Source organism: Heliangelus exortis, chromosome 1 (assembly GCF_036169615.1).
Source record: "Heliangelus exortis chromosome 1, bHelExo1.hap1, whole genome shotgun sequence".
Lineage (NCBI taxonomy): Eukaryota > Metazoa > Chordata > Aves > Apodiformes > Trochilidae > Heliangelus > Heliangelus exortis.
Genome location: NC_092422.1, coordinates 171,687,140 through 171,704,106, shown reverse-complemented (window position 1 = coordinate 171,704,106; position 16,967 = coordinate 171,687,140). Strand labels below are relative to the sequence as shown.

The 16,967-nt window shown below is 37.2% G+C and overlaps 1 long non-coding RNA gene across 1 annotated transcript; it reads right to left on the bottom strand.

Moving 5' to 3' along the window:
• Positions 1–9,848: 9,848 nt before the first annotated feature.
• On the bottom strand, positions 9,849–14,424 carry LOC139791438 (uncharacterized). The gene is made up of 2 exons (XR_011723925.1): positions 11,240–14,424; positions 9,849–11,093 (listed from the first exon to the last, which is right to left on the bottom strand). It is a non-coding gene; the product is annotated as an uncharacterized lncRNA (long non-coding RNA).
• Between the last annotated feature and the right edge of the window lie 2,543 nt (positions 14,425–16,967).

Genomic DNA, 16,967 nt, shown 5'->3' with positions numbered 1-16,967 from the left:
GATATATTTTGCCCAAGTTACCAGATACTTCAGGTGCTAGCTAGCATTCGATTCAAATAAAACATATCTCACATCCTTTGTATTAAAGTCAGAGTAGGCATATATTTCTTTTCACTTCTCCATTTTTGGTTTGGACTCTGGTGTCAATTTATGAGGAATTTCGATGTGTTTTTGAAATAATTTTTTTTACGATTTCCTCTCCTTTAAAACTGTCTTAACATCATCTCAACAATTATGGGAAATTAGGTTTTGTAGAAATACTTTTTTGTTGTATTTTCCAAATAAAGATAATATGCAGTCTAATAAAGGGTTGTGCAAGAGAGCCCTAGGAATACTTGGAAAAATCAGCAGTCAGTGAAGTGGAAAAATGGGGGAACAAACTCTGGATTTCACAGTAAACTGTTTCATTTGGATTTCATCTCTAGATATTACATTGGTACTTTATGTCCATACAAATTATATTCCATGGGAACACTATATGGTAAATTAACAGTGCATTGCACATAGATTAAGCATGTCAATGACAAAAATGGGAGATAAGTATGGAGAAAATGTATCCCTAAATCAGCACATACTTAACTCATTGACAAAGAGTATAATCGGGAAACAGTTTTAAGACAGACTGCCTTTTTCAGGAAGATGTTTAGCTTTTGGTAAGGATGCTGGTGTTACAGTTCGATGTAACTTAGCATTTTGTTTCCACAGGAACAAAGTCCAGCCACCAAGGGTCAGGTGCAAGCATAAAGTTTTCTTTGACAAACACAAGCAAAGTGATATAGCCCTGTAAAGATATGCCAAATGTTGCCTCTCAGGAGGGTCCCCTCACCCCACTGAAAAAGCTATTGTTGGTCAAGGCTACTGTTGTCCAGCTCTCTGTCCTTAGCAGTTGTTAGACAGTTTGCTGACTCCACCTGGGCAAGAACCTCCACCTGACATTTTCAGTCAGTGTGAGTCTACACCCTAATATTCCCTTTGCCACATTGTCATTTGTGGCAAAGAAAATTCAGAATTCAACTGAATGGAACCGCACAGTTGGCAATGGTCTTCACATTGTTCACTTCAATGTCATACAGAGCTCTGCTGAAAGAAAAAGTGTGAAGATGTTCTCAGAGAAAGTTTAAGGCTCGTCATGTTTGAGCAGACTGTGGTTGGCACAGTAAGATGCAAAGGCAGCTGATGGGACAAAGTACAGGGAAACTTTACTGAGGAACATGAACCCATATGCTGATGTTGTCCTCTGTATCTCTTTACTTTAGCATCCCTGGAAAATTGCATCGACCTTGACCTTCACTGCCTTCCATTCTACAAACCTGGTATAATTTCTTTTTTTATCATCCTTCTGTGCACATGCTGTCCTTACTTCTGTTTCCCTCATGACATATTTCCTTTCGCCTTCTCCAATCAATTAGTGTCATTTGGTGCCATTTCAAGATTCTGGCCAGATATGAAATATCTCCAAAGGACTGGGACAATAAACTGAGATGATCTGCACTGAACCAAGGCTAAAGGTATTTTATTAAGATAATATAGAGAAGTTTGCCATCCTGCAGACAAAGGGGCGATTTTGCTTTTCAGAGTCGCTGCTGTAATAACTTTCATGAAAAAAAAACTTCTAAAAAAATCCAGTAGAATTAAATTTTTTTTCTCCTTTTAGTATTTGCCTCTCATAAGGTGCAATTTAAATCACAGCATAAATTCAGAGCAACATCCACTGGCCATGCTAGGCTATAACTCTTCTTTGGTCTTCCAAATGAGAGTACAATTGAAGTACAATTAGAAAAATTAGGCCTTTCCAGTTGCTTTTCACATGTATACATCAAACTGCCATTCTAGGGAACAGCCCTTTGGCCTGGATTATTGGACCTTGGAAACTTGTCTTTGCTTTTGTTTGCTAACATATTACTTTGCTAAAGTAATTCTAAAGGTTTATCAGCACCTTTGTTTTTGTTGTTTTTGTTGGTTTATTTATATTATTTCTTTTTCCCCAGCGGAGTTTCATTCACCTGTTCTTTTTCTATATAAACAGGAACAGTCAAAGTGAAAAGAGAACTGGAGAATGGAGAAGACCAAGCAAGAGTCTGATTTGGTGGGTATGGTTACCAAACTCCTTTGAGAGGCAGAGATCTTTTATCTATATCCTGACCTACTGTGTATTTGGAGTAAATAGCGAAGGATGCGCCGTAGCAGGGACAGCATCCCTGGTTTCCCTGCCTGCTGCCCCTTGCCACTGGGCTGTGGGAACACACAGTATCTGGTTAAGCTCTTACTGCCTGAGTGTTGAATAGCTTTGCCATGCAAAGAGGAACAGCTTCACGAAGAAGACCATCATGCCTGGGAAATATCCCACGACCTGTTGGGTGGTGTGCGTCCCTATAAACTGAGGTTCAGATCTTCTGGAGACACTAAGAATGCTGTCAAATGCTTTGAAATTGGTAAAACCAAATTTTGACTTTTTAATTTAAATAAGTATACATGAAAAAACCCCACAAACCACTATTTTCTCATCTTTAAGGTACAGCAGGTATACCTAAGTCTCTACGCTCGTGGTGCACAGTAGTCATCAAGCTGGCTGCTGCATTATTTCCTTATAAGATCATTTAACTTCAAAACTTCATATTATACAGGTCACATGTTCTGGTGATATTCAGAAGGGAATTGTCACTTTCAGACAACTAATATCAGTCATTCTTCTATCTATATTTGGATTTCAGGCTGAGGAAAGTGTGATGGCAGTTATTAACTGCTCTCAAGAAATCCACTTGCAAGATGGATTTATTTCTTGATTAATGATGGAAATTATTCAAGTATTAATTCCAGTTTTTTTATATCACAAACTTGATATCATCCTTGTTCTCTCCACCCTTAAAATTACTATGATTACTCTAATTGTTAGAAAGCTATTATTTGATTCAGATTTGCAAAGTAATTATCAGCTAGTAGCACATCTGCCATTTCTTACTAAATTTTGGTATGTATTGTTGTATCTCAATTAACAAAAGATCTACTAACTGAAGCATTGCTTTATGAATTCTAGTAAGGCTTTCAAGCATGACATAAATTTTGTCCTGATTGATTCTGACTCTTACTGTGTGCTGTTTAATTTGTTGCTTTGCATTTCAGAATTGTTCTGTGAACCCAGTGCTTGATGTTTTATACAATGATTTCTTCGTCTGCAGCAATCAGATGTACATCTAGAGGTCTTAACTGATGGAGCATCCTTTATGACATTATTTTTACTTGTGCTTTGTGAGTTGTATTCTCATTACCTATTTTCTTTGACTGTGTCACAGGCTACAGGGATTAAATAGAATTACAATTTTTAATCTCATCTTTGAGATGGCACTACTAACATAATGGGGTAATTATCTCCACATGTCTAGCTGCTTTTTCATGAATATGAGGAGCAATGAAGGCAGTGAACATACCAGCTATTATTGCTGGAGCATCATTGATTTGCTTTTTATACCAGCTGAACCTATATAAAGTTGTTCAACCTGTTGCAAATTCATAAACTATTTAAGAATGAGATTTGGAGCATTCATAAATGTGCCCACATGCTTATGTCCACACCCAGACACACACATACTGCAAATGTCTGTGAACGTTTCTATATTAAACAGCCTTAAGAAGGTTGTTACTACTGAGCTGTTTAAAATGTGCCTTGCACAGAAAGTGTATTAATAGTCCAGTTCATGTGCAACATTTCTTTCTTAACAGTGTAAACTCTTTTGGATTGTGTCAGTTTTTGTATGTTTTCTGAAAAAATACTTTCACAATTTTTTTTTAGAAGCTATTATGAGATACAAGCCATTTCAGAATATCTGCAGGCTTTTTGCAAACTCTTTCTACAGTTTACAGAGGACAGTTTACAATCTCTGGTTACAATTGTTTTCCTTTCACCAACTTTTTTTTTTTTCAGGATTTTTACATACTCATTTTATTCATAAGGTTAGCTACAAAAATATTAATAGAAAGTTATAAAGAAAATTAATTTAATTTGTGGAATTCATATTTAGGTTGGAAAGAGTGGAATATATGCTACTCCAGTTGCATTTAATGACTGCTCTAATTTCTTATGTAGATAATTTTATTGTCCTTAGTATTTACATGTATTACTCTCATACCATGAACATGTTTCATACCATACATGTTTCTTGTGTATTTGAATGACTAAAACTTAAACAGACTGTATTGGATCCAAAGTTTCAGAATTTTCATGAAGGAGGCACAAAGTATAGTAAAATATTTGTATAGTGGAGCTGAATATCTCAGGCTACGGAGATATTACATTTTTTTAATTGGTATTTACCAATTTTATTATTTCATGGGTTTTGAAACAGTACAGAATTCTAGTCACGTCCTGATTTTTAATATATTTCTTTTAAAAATTATATTACATATTTTCCTATTAAAAATCCAGTCTGAGCACATATGGTTAAGTTAAATTTGTTTACTGTACAGAAATGTACACATAACTGCCCACACTGACAACAGGAAAGAAGAGTATTTTAATTGCTTGGAACAGTATGTTCTAACACTTATTATTTCCTTTTATGCTTGCTGTGGAATTGGCTTCTACAAAAACAGAGAGCTTGAATGAAATGCTCAGTCCATTTATTTAGGATAAAATCCACATATTATCACACTGCTGTTTCTGATGTCCAAAATTGTGGTGTGTAGCTGTTTGGAAGAGGATCTGTGCTCTCTTGGGCATGAAGATCCGTGCTCTCCTGGGGAGGGCCAGCACACAGGAAAGCTCTGAGGGGCAGAAGTCTTCAGTATCATTGTCCTGTATGACATTCAAGAGCTGCAGCTTCTGTTACAGGTTAGGTGGTACTCTAATCCCTTCCCTCTGTTGGAAGAAAATGAAGTATATGCTTCGTTTTATATGCTAATGCATACAAGGGTTTTTGCTGCTGGGGTTTTTTTTTTTGTTTGTTTGTTTTTCCCTTGGCTTTCTTAAGTGTGGTGTCTTTACTAAAGCATCCTCTTGCACCTATTTGGTCAGCATGAAAGCATGAAAACACTTTTCCAGCAGTCAGATTGATGTCTTTTTTCTTACTGAGGAACGTAAGGGAGCTGTTCTGCCTTAGCTCACTGGTTAAAAAGGCACAGGTGTCCTTCTCTAAAACAAACCAAATATTCCCTAAAAAAAAGCCTATTTTCAGGCTATTTTTCACTACAGATTAAAATCTGCCTGATGTTTTTTTCTGGTGATGAGTATCATCCCATTATTTTCCTACTCCTTCAGCTGGAGAGAGGCAGCCATTTAGAATCCTGGAGGCCTGGCACTTTGTTCTGTTTCTACCTGATCAGATGTTCATTCTCAGTTCCAGGCATGCCAGACCTTAGAGGCACTAACACTTCACAAACTTAGTGTAAACCATACTCTGTCTTCAAAGGACACAAGTAAAAACAGTTAAATAAAAATGTTAAGAGTTGAAAGCTTCAAAGGGCTTTTGTATTGCTGACAGCTCTATCTGGAGACAAGAAAATTCTTCCCAGGAGCAAGTCCTTTAACTCAGACTTTGCTTGCTGACCTATCAGGCTGAGTCCAGTCTACTACAGATTTTGCTGAGAAATATGTTGGGCACACAGTAAAATTAGTACAATATGGAAGTGTTCAAGGATGGGTCTTTGGGCAACCTAATCTAGTGGGAGGTGTCCCTGCCAATGCAGGGGGGTTGGCACTAAGTGTTCTTTAAGATCTCTTCTAACCCAAATCATTCTATGATTCTATTATCCTATGATTCTGTGATTCTCTCTGATGAGCTGGTAATATTGGGATACAAGGTTCTGTTTGGAAAGTGTAGATCGAGCCCTATGTAAGAAGGTAACAGAGCAGGGCCACTGGAAAACTTGAAGTGGGAAATTCAGATTAGAACTAGAAGGCAGTAAAGTGCACAGAGGCACAGGACAGAGTAAATGCTGGAGGAGCAAGAGGGGATGCAACAACACAGCTGGACAGATCTTCAGTTGTACTGAGAACAGGCAAGACGTATTAATGGATGTTATATCCAATTTCCTGCCTAAACATATAGTAAACATAGACTCAAAAAGCTGTAAGGATCACAGGAGAGCCCAACCTCTGGCTTTTTTCAGCCACATCTTCTAGCCAAAGTATCACTAAGGCAAGGTGGTGTGTGGGTGATACAGTGGCTGTCACCCATTTGAGGTTGTTCTTCCAGAGCATTTCTCAGGTGCTTGGATGAACCTGGTTAGGAGTTTGTGTGGCAAAAAGGTTCAAAATTTGGTTTATGGTACAAAAATTGTGTAGTTTGACCTATGTCCACATGGCTCATTTGGCATGACCTTACTAACAGAGATGGAATTTAATTTGCAAGTAATTATCACTATTTTGTGTACAATGTAGCTTAGGGATGTAAGAGTTGAGGCATTTTCTTTATCATAATCTCATTTCTGATCACACCACCTTTCAAAGAGGGTTTTGTGCTTTCTTTCTTAATTTTTTTTCCCTGATGGTGTCACTACAGGCCAAACCTGTTTTATCCTCATGTGTCCAATGAAACAAACCTCTCCCTGCTGGCAGAGGTATTTGTGCTCTGCTGCCTCCAAGAGGGAGAGCTCTTTTTCATGACATATTGCAAGCAGTACAAGAAATGAGTAACTGTTGGGTGAGCACAAACCAGTGTGCACAAGTGTGAATGGCTGAGCAGCTTGGAGGCTTCTTTCTCCATAAAGCTTTCCTTTGTGCCCCTAGGCAGTGGTTAATTCAGCATAAAAGGAGTCTTGCAGTCCAAAGTTGTGCTGGACAGCAAATGTTTCAGAAATTAAGCCGTATAGTAACTTTTTGGGCTGTATAGGCTGAGATATTCTGTTGAACTTTTAGAATAAATATTTATGTGAACAGGTGAAGGTCAACTGCAAAGGCAAGGTTATTACCTGGCTTAAAATTATTTTCTGCAAAGCGCTGTGAATAAGAGGTTCTGATGTTCAAGTGTAGTTCTTTTACTTCCATTTAGTAATACGCAGTTTATTGAAAGTGTTAGCAAAGGTATGGTTCAAACGCAATTTCATTATGCAGAAGTTATTTTCTTTACTAAAAAAAAAAAAAGAGCAATTGACAGTATTTATTTATGAGAGCATACGTGACTTCCATTACAGCTATTTCTGTCATACATTGGCATTTCATCTGTGTACTCCCAAAGTAGATCAGCTGTAAAAAGATGACCTCTGTCTGATTTATGGACAGAACAGCAGTGACAGTGGTCAAAATGCTGAGATTCTGACTTCCTAATATTTTCATCATCACCAGTAATACATTTCACCTGGAAAACGCTGGATATTGTGTTCTTGTCACATTTTATGTAATGCAGCATTTGTAACTGCTGTTTTTTCTTTGAAGGATTTTCTTACTCCACATGTACTGCCTCAGACATTCCTGTACAAGCATATAATTAATTCATTTAATTTTCATCAACCTTTCTGTCTTCTCATTAAATGGTAATTTCCTTTATCAGAAATTTAACATCCTCTCCAGCTGTAGGATGATATTTCAAGATCAGAAAATTTTTTAGTTTTATATGCTAAGTGAATTTGGGGGTTTGGAAATCAGGTAGATTACATAATTTGATTTGTTTCTGACTGCTTTTAAATTTTTACTTCAGGTTGTTTGCAGATTACTACTTTGACATATTCATCACAAAATTACATGCTAACCCTACACCTTCAGCTGTGATGAAAAACATTATTAAGATTGCAATGTCAAGCTTTCAGAAGCCAGGGGAAAAAAATGGCACCTTGACTAAATTGTGCATTCCTAATCTGGCCCTTATGTCAGCTGAAGGCATTGCAGTATTGCATTTAATGATATGATTTTTTTTCCCCCCATGTCCTATCTAATATCCAAAGTAGACCTGTTTTTTAGATTAATTAGAATTGTGCAATGAAGAAATGCTGGGGCTTGTTGCGGAAGTTGCAAGGTGTTTTGTGAACTCTAGTGGGGATTACAGGAAGAAAAAGAGTTGTCTCTGTTGTTGCAGTTGAAGTTTGGCTAAAAGAGATAGGGTCCTCTCTTTCACCTGCTGCAGTGTTTCTGGACTGCTTGTTTAAATCAAACATTTCACAGATGGCCTCAGGTTTCCTTGTTGCTTGGGATCATTGGAAATGTTCTGAACACTCAGAGCTGAAAGCCAGGGCAATGGGAGCTGGGCTTTGAGCACACAAAATACTGGACAATAATTTCACAAATGTGATGTCCAAAGTGAGCTTGTGATTTTGACCTTGGTCTTTTTATGCCTATGTTTCAAGAAATTCCTCATCTCTCAGGATATTTTGAAAGTAAATTATCTTACGCCTTTCCAGGATGTGATAACTTTGTCTTCAGAGCAGTGTTCGAAGTATGCACAGTAAGAAAGCCACAAATACCCACTGAATGATGAGGAAAAAATAAAAAATTGCTCCTTATATGAGAAGAATCCTCCTGCACTGCAGGCTACAAGTGCTATATAAACAAACAAAAATTAAAACACATTGAAAAAAACCCAATATAATGAAGTGTACTAACAGCTACACATTCAGACTGGAAGTATCTAAGATGGGAGTTCTCAGGCTGTGGTATGTGTACCACTAGTGGCATGAAAACTATTTCAAAGTGGCCTTCGAATAAAATCTGAGCATCTGAGCAGAAGAATGTCTCCTTCTGCATATTAATTCCTCTTACCACATTCCAACAGGAAACTGGGATGAAGACCTGAAAGCATACAGAGAGTTTGGTATGTGCTGCATTTCCACTGCTGTCACTACTCTGGTAAAATGCAGTTCTTTTTTTCCAGAGCAAACTGTAATGGTTTCTCCAGGCTTAAAGGATGTTCTCTGAAGCAATGGGTCACATTACCTCAAGCAGAGTGCCTCCAACTGTTGTTTATCAGGAAGATGAAGTCAAAAGGCATTGTGTCCTTCTAGGAATATCCTCAGGTGCACTTCACAAGCTTTTGCCAAGTAACCTAATGGAGCCAGTGACTACAAACAGAAGTAATCTGTCGTCTAGTGTAATATTAATGTAATTTGCTGACAGTTAAAGAACTGTGTTAAATTCTGTCCCAGGCATTCTTGTACATAAAGTATGTCGGGCAAAGACTTTTCCCACCTGTTACTCCTTAAACATCTTCTTGTCCCTTGCTTTCATTCTCATCTGATTATAATTGTCTGGCATTCAACTGGTACTCCTCAGGCTTTTCTTAGCTCCTCGCTCAGCACATCCAGACTCCTTGTTCCAGCCACATCCAGCTCCATTGTTTCCTCAGCCCAGTCTCCCCATCTAGCCAGCCCCTGCACCCCACCTTCTGTCTCTCCAAGCTTCAAATTTTGTCCATGCAGTAGAGTTCCTCACGTCTAAGGCACAGCAGAGGCTTTAGGGATCTACTACTGAAATTTACAATTCCAGTGAGCAAATATTTCAAAGGAATTTCTCCTGAAAGTTTGCAACTTAGCAAAAGCTGGGTGTTTTCACCAGAGTGCTTGCTATGTTTTCCCAATCAAAAATTCCTGTAACAAAGAGGTTGCTGGATAGCTACATATATTTAGCAAATATGCTTAAGCAAGTGCTTTATATTATCTTATAATCAATAATTATGTAAGCATCCATGTACATACATATGACAATGTAAACTAAAAACATAAATTAAGCAATTTTGCATAGATAACGTCTGAAAAATGAAAATTTCTTAAAAGGATTATACTCAGCTAATGGGTAACTTGTAATTAGTCATGCTGTTGTTAACTATTTAAGAAGGTTAATAAGTGGCTATTCATTTAAGAAACAGATTTGAGCTCAAAACCGTATTAGAGATAATATTGCAATTGAAAAATAAAAATTACTATTCCACTTGGAATATTAACTCAGCTGAACATTTATTCAAATAGAAGCACGTATACACTTAACAGATAAAGACACATACATGTACAGTGATTTTGGATCAGTACTATCCATTGGACATACAAGTGCCAAATGAATCCTTACCAACACATAAAATTAAATTATAAGAAGAATCACCCAGTATTTCTAGCAGTATGGGAGATGATAAGTACCATATCAAAGATACTTGCAACTGACAAAACAAAAATGTGTTAATGCTTCCCACTCAACAGGATTTAAAAGTAAATATATGAGTGTACATGTTTCAATATATAGTAATAAATACACATGAATGTGTATTAATTTTAATCTAATAAGGCAGTTGTATACAGTAATATGATTAATATTAGACAATTTAAAAATAATTTTAGTGGGTAATTAGTGCTAACCAATTTACTCTTATACTGAATAATCTATGCACTGCCATTGGCTTGTAACATTATTAAAAGCAGTATTCGTTGTTATAATTCCAAAGCTAATATAATTGGGACATATAATAATCGGTAATCACTGATTTACATAATTAAGTAATCTCTTTTGCTGTCTTTAAACATATACAAATGTTCAAAACCAAGCAATATGCATTATTATATCTCATCTTGTCAGAGTCCCAAACAGAGCTGCCTGCGAAGTTACTGCACTTGAGGCACTCTGTAGTACTTACAGATGTGTCTGAATGCTTCACTTTGATGCTGCCTTTCAGAAGAGAAGGGAATTAGGGAAAGCCTGTTGAATATTTAAGAAAATATTCGGCTGTGTAACTGGAGTAGGAGGGGATCCATAAAGCCAGTCCATGGAAATGTTCTGTGGCTTATCAGCCTGTAGTGGAAGTGAACATTTCCCCATGATAAAATTACTGTTTACATTCCATTTTTGGTATTCATGCACAAAATGCAGGCTGTCAGCGTACAGCATTTTCCGCAGAGGATCCATAAAATAATGTGTTTGGTAAAGCCAGTTTGGTGCTGAGTAGGAAGGATAACGTTCCCACGGCATGAAGCAATTCACAGCAAGGCAATGCTCTACCTCCTTTTGACGTCCTCTCTTTCGTGACCTTCGATGTTGCCTGAAGTCCCCGTGAACAAAATCATTTAAATTTGATGGGTGGATACTCCAGTAGTTTCCTTTGCCATCCTCACATCTTCCCACCTTGATGAAGCAGTCATTTAGTGAAAGGTTGTGCCTCACACTGTTTCTCCAGCCTTGACCTTTGTTCCTGTAGAAAGGGAAATTATCTTCAATATATTTGTAGATAGCAGCTAAATTCAGTTTGTTTGTAGGGGAAGAAAGAATCGCCTTTGCAATTAAGGCTATGTAAGATAGGGGTGGTTTTTCCAGAAATCTTGCTTCATCCACACTCACAGGAAGATCATTCTTGGCATCTGTGTGAGAGCTGGGAATTCGGGGCGGAATCCTGTGACCCAGTTTTCCTTCTTCTTGTCTTACTGTATGAATGTCTGAATTTCCTTCATTGTTTTCAGAAAAGTCTTCACTCATTATAACAGCATGAAGTCTAACATTTATTTTAAGTGTCCTGATATTTTACTGCAAGTAGCCAGTTGGATAATTGATCTACTGAATGTAACCAGCAGGAGAAACGAAAGTTAGACTTAAAATGTGCTGCTCTCACGTACTCAGATTCCTATTTTATACCCTGTTAAGTCAACATCCTTAACAGTGAAAACTGAACTGCCTATGTTTACAGAAGTCAAGGTGCGAGTCCTAGCTGAATGAAAAAAAAATGCAAAATAATTATACTATGTTAAGTATGAAGATAAACGGATCATGACGTTAGCCTCTCACTTCATTATAATCTGAGAAAACACCCTTCAGTGTTCCCCATTGAAACATAATGATTAATGAAAAACTGATGGTGGCTAGATAGAGTTGTGAAAGGATTAGACCCTCCAGTGATATGCAGAACAAACTGAAACCAGCATGTTGGTTCCTGTGTTCTACACTTAGTCAAACATGTTGTATTTAGTACAATAAACATTTGTTTAACGTGCTAAAAGAAAGTACTGTGTGAAATGAAACTTGCTCTCGAATTTTGTAGCTGCAGGGTGCCTATTCTCAGTGAAATGGAATTAAAGCATAAACCTCCCACAAATTGCTCCTCAGTTTTCTTATTAATTGTGATCCCAAATGTGCAACAAGTTTTCCTGCTGAGTATGCATGTGCTCAGGCCTGATGACCCATGAAACCACTTGAGGGAGCAAGTACCACTCGGAGGAAGTGAGCATCGTGCTCTGTGACCCTCAGAGCAGGAGCTGTTGCTCAAACTCTGACTCCTGAGCTCTGATGCTGTTAAAGACAAGATTCTCATCTCATGTGACTACTCAAGGATGGCAAAGAAATATGTTTAAGTATGTTCTAAAGAAAAAAACCCAAACCCAAAATGGTAGAAGCTTTGAAAGAAAACCTATTGTCTTCTTTTGGGTCTCTTCTGATGTTCAAAATATATATTCCCAAATTAGATCCCTGTTTTGAGGCATCAACGACAGCCTCAAAGATCAGCTGAAATTGATGCTGCTCAGACTCTGATGGTTTCTGGAAATCACCCTTAGTTGCTTCCTTTCTGGTGAAGAAACATACTAGGGCACTAAACTGATTCCTTTCCCTTGAGCTTGAAGTGCACATCCTGGCAGATTGTCTTGGTTGGGCACTTGCAAGCCTATTCTCAGGCTTTTGTATACACCAGCCTCTGCTTCAGTTGGTAGTCACAGTGTTTTTGATCAGGAAACAAGACTCATAATGCTATAGTTCACATGGGTTATCCAGCATTTCTGCATCAGGAAGGAATTGCCACCTATTTGCTTGCACAATTTAATGGAGGACTTTTCCACTAACCATTTGTGAATGGGATGTGCCTGGTATTTTATTCAAAAGTCCTAGTGATGACATGATGAGCTACTTGTTGTTTTTCTTGGATCTGAAGTCTCAGCAATGACTTATTTTGAAGGCATTAATTTGTTCTGCTTTAACCCAACCAGAAATTTCCTCCCTGGCACATCTCAAAGTTGCTGTCATCTTGCCTTTAACTGGTAGCTTTTCATAACCTTCTGATGACTAATTTACCCAGTTTGTTCTCCTCCTTTCTTATGTGAAGCTGAACAGTTGCCAGATCATGGCAGAAATTACTGAGATTAGCTCTGAAATGTGTGATCTGGCACTTTAGACTATTTATTACAAATCATCGCATTTCTGTTGCTGCAACTGTAAGCAGGTCATGCCTAAAGGGGTTCCTACAATAATAACATCAAATGTTTGGTTTCAATTCAAAATATGGGATTTGGTATAGATTATTAGGTTATTTCTACTGAGATTTGTGGTTTTATGGAACACTGCAGCTGCAGACTGGGGAACAAATGTTGCTCACTGTGACAAGGACTGTATATTCCTTTCCCCATATCCCCAACAAAGAAACACAGAATCAGCCTCATTTTCTGCTGTTTTAGTAGTGACTTGGCAAATGAGGAGATCTTTAAAGAAGGACTAGGCACAGACTAGGGCTTTGAGTGCCTACAAATACCCCAATTAAATCAAGAATAATCATCTTATTAAGGTTTTCAGTTTTAAGGAAAGGTTCTCAGAAACTAAGGAAACTGAGGTTATTAAAGGAAGCCAGACTGAAGATTTCAGAAATGTTACTGTAGTAAATTCTGAAAAGTGGAAAGCATGAAACTTGAATTCAAATCCTAAGCAAGAACTTAAAATGTGTAGGCAAGGGCTCCATACTTGGCTCCATACTTGAACAGATGAACAACCCTTTCAGTAAGTAAAGGAAGAGTCTACAGAGAATAAAAGAATGGGTGTGCAAAAAGTGCTGTATGTGGAATGGTTGAAAGCAATGATCTCTGAGATAAAGATTTCTTTTTTTTTTTTTTCCCAAATATACTCTGAATATTCATCCCATAATTCTGGTCATCTTGCTTGTTCTTTCTTTCTCCACATTATTTCTGGAATCAACTTTTGTTTTCCACTGTGTCCTGCCTTTATAGGTTGAAGTCTGAAAATCTCTCTCCCCAGATGAAGGGTCCTTCTACAAAATGTACAGAAAAATCCCTTTTTTATCCTTTTTCTTTGTGGAAGTCTTCTTGTCACTGTCTGACATGCCTGCAAAGCTTTCACATTAGAGGGACAACAACTTTCACTGGCTCCGTGTCCAGTTCTGTCTGAAAAGGAGAATCAGAGGCAGAGAAACATACTGTCTGCTCTATACAGACTTTTCCCAACCTGGGAAAGCAGGTTCTTCTTCAAATATCCCCTCCTTATTAAAGTAACATTTTTGTTACAGCATTCTTTCCAGTGCTACTAAAACATTGGAAGGTTAGAAATCAGATTTCTCACAAAAGATAACACAGAAGGGGTTAACTTTATCATCCAGGTTAGTTAAATATTTTATCATTTTGATTTGTCAATCAATTAAATATTCTGAAAAGATGAATGGGGAAACCAGAGTATTTGAAAATTCTGTTGCAGTAATGGAACCTGTTCTGAATTTTCACTGTGCAAAGATTGTCTTCTGTCAGTATTTGGCTCTCTGTCATCACTATGGGTTAAAGAGAGTTTTGTCAGTGACTTAGCTGTGACTGTATGAAAGTGGGCTATCCCTTTACAATAATTATAATGTTTCTTTCTTTTTATATTTACAAAGACTGAAATTTTTCTACATGGCACTGTGAAAACAGCACAAGTTTTAAAGAATGAAATGGTTTCTATTTAGATCACAGACTAGACCTGTTGTAGTCATAAGATGGAGTTTTGTAAAAATAATTCTGACAGTTCATATAATCTATAAGTAAGAGCAGAAAACAACTGAGGGCAGCATTTGTCCTCACTCAGCCTATATTACTGATATAAGTAATACAGAAAAAGATGATAATTTTTTTCACTAGAGTATTTTCACACTGTTAGTGCAATTCTTCTACATATATATATATATATATATATATATATATATAGCTATGTTTGCTTTGGTGTAACTCTATGTACACTTTTAATAAATACTTGCACTGTCATGAACAGTTTAATCCAGTACAAACAGTACAGGCAAGTCCTAAATCGGGTGGAGAACAGACATAAATCTCTACCCCTCTGCACTGAAGAATATGAAGCTGTGAACAGGAAATCGCTTTCTCCTCTGCTTTTTTGGGTTTCCACCCTTATAGCCCCTCATAGGTCTTTCTAATGTGATCTCTTCCATTTTTTATTTCTCATATAACATTTTTCTGTTTATTATTTTTAATTCACCTTACTAAGTACTAATGTAGTTAGGTTGCACTGCTTCTCTTGCAACACAGTGACTCAAGAGTGAAGACTCTCCTTCCTGCTCCCCCTCCTGCTTGTGACCCACCAGAGTCCACTGGGAAAATTATTGTCCCATTTGCATTTGCCTATGCAGCTTTTTGTTAAAAAAAATACAGAATGAAAAATGGGAAATATTTTTTTACAGAAATAGGTGCAAACTTTAGGGTAAGTGTCAAAACCAAGTTCCTGTTTGCATAATTGCTACAGTGGTATTTTCTTAGATTATGCTGACAGAAGATATTCAGTTGCCTTAGCGTGAGAAGGTTCATTTCCCAAACTGTACCCAGTTCACATAGTACAAGGGCAAAACCTGCATGGGCACAATAAGCTGGAGCTCATTTTTTAGACTCTCCTGAATACATAGATGGAGAACACTACCATCTAATTTTAAACTTGAAGTCTTGAATGCTTTTACTATTGGTCTTTCTTGAAAAATACAACACTGAACAGTACTCCTTCAAAACCAGGGATTATATGTAATACATGGTAGAAAGTTATTCTGTAAATCTCTATTTCTATGACACTTTCTCAAAATGTGATGGTGCTCAGGGAGTATGAATGTTTTTAGCAGGTGGGATGGATATGGAGAGCTAAGGATGGAATAGCATTCAAAAGTCCCAGAGATGGTGTCATGGTGTGAGACAATGCCTCTTCAGAAATGGAGATTCCTGGTAAAATGTGATTTACTTTTTTGTCTGGTAATAGACATACCAGGTAATCTTTAAAGTTACCAGTGACACTGAGAAAAGAAGGGGAAGGATTCCAAGTGGAAAAATGGCTGAGTGAGTAATTTGGAAACGTGAATGAAGATTTAGGTTTCTAGCCTGTACTGAGTTCTGTGATGATGCCACTAATGCTGTCAGTCTCTGATGTGGCTAATTTCAAGTGATTCCCATGATATTTATTAGCTCATACTACACCATTGAATTCTAGTGAAGGCTTACCCTTTGAGATAGACACAAAGGAAAAAGGAGAGGTTAAGCAGTGTGAAGGAAAAAGGTAGCATGTTGAGTTCATGAGCTTTGTCCCATTAAGATTGCGTCTTTACATGCATGGAATGTTCTAAAGTAAAAGCTAAATGCTAACTGATTAATTTGATTGAGAAGCCATGGTTTCATTTCACATCATGGGATGATGTTTTGCACAAAGGTTGAAAACCCTTTAAACAGCATTTCTTCCTCCTGTTTATAGCTGTGTGGCACAGAGTTTGTGTTTCAGGGTTGGCTGCACAACTTAATTCTGCAAGTTGCTTTTCTCTCTGTTTAGCTGGATGGTGCTAAATGCTGTGCAGCACTGGATGATTTCATAATCTAATTAGTGGTGAATTCAGTCATATTTACAACGATGCACTACATGTTCATCTCCATTGTGCTCAGTTCAATGTTTTATAGTATTTCTGGTTCATTTAGGTTGTGATGGCTTACCCTTATTGAGAAAAAAAATAGCATATTCCTAGAATCTGGCCTAATGAGCTAGCATGGTATAATGCCAGGGCAGAATGTGACACTGCATTTTTGTATCCAAAAACATTGTAAAAAATGGCTTTGAAAACATATGCAGGAAAAGTTTACATATAGAAACTGTTTAGCTGATCATCAGAGATGAATCATCATTCATGCAACATGATGATTTTGTGCAACATAAGTTGATCATCTTAAAATAGCTCTATTTGTGCAGTTTAACATGCAAAGAAATTAGTTTTTAAACATTATTTTTCTTCTTAGGGCAGGGAGCCGCTTAAAAATAGGGAATGCAATATTTGAAATGTATCCCTGAAATT